Raw genomic sequence first — 720 nt, 5'->3', positions numbered from 1 at the left:
TTTGAGACAGGGTCTCGCTCTGCAGTTCAGGCTGGCCTTGAGCTCACTTTGTAGCCCAGGCTGGTCTCAAACTTGCAACAATCCTCCTGCCTCAGCCTCCCAAGTGCTGGGATTACAAGCGTGCACCACCACGCCTGGCTCTGTTTCCTGTATTTCTTATACAATGTGTTATAAACTCCATAACGATTTATAAAAAATTACCTCTCTTGTATTTAACTCCTCACAAGGGATTAGTGCTTGATTAAGTGATAAGAACACCTGGTTTATTTGGGCAGGTGACTCAGTGTCCACATCCAAAGCGGGAACTCTCAGCACTTCCTTCTGGATTGTCCTCATCCTCATCACTGTCATTGTCATCGTCGTCATCAGGGAATGTCTCAGACCTACACACCGAAACACCCAACAACCTGCAGGGACGCAGAAACCCTAAGGCTGAGACTGGCAATCTTGTGTGTACGTGTGGTGCTGGGAACTGATTCTGGGGCCTTGCACGTGCTGAGGTACACCCCATACCATCTCTGTCTTAACAAGCAATCGCTGGGACACAAGCTCACCGCTGCTTGGTGCCTTGCATTGAACAAGCAACCTCAGGACTTTTTTTTTTTTTTTGTGGGGGTAAAATTTCCTGCTGAGAAGAGCTATTGGAAAACAGGAATGAAAAAGACATAATATTTGCCTTCAAGGAGTTTACATTGTAATATGGAGATAAAACATTTATTC

Source organism: Chinchilla lanigera, unplaced genomic scaffold, assembly GCF_000276665.1.
Source record: "Chinchilla lanigera isolate Chin_1 unplaced genomic scaffold, ChiLan1.0 scaffold00001, whole genome shotgun sequence".
Classification (NCBI taxonomy): Eukaryota; Metazoa; Chordata; class Mammalia; order Rodentia; family Chinchillidae; genus Chinchilla; species Chinchilla lanigera.
The sequence above is the reverse complement of the archived record's forward strand: the minus strand, read 5'-3'. Positions refer to the sequence as shown.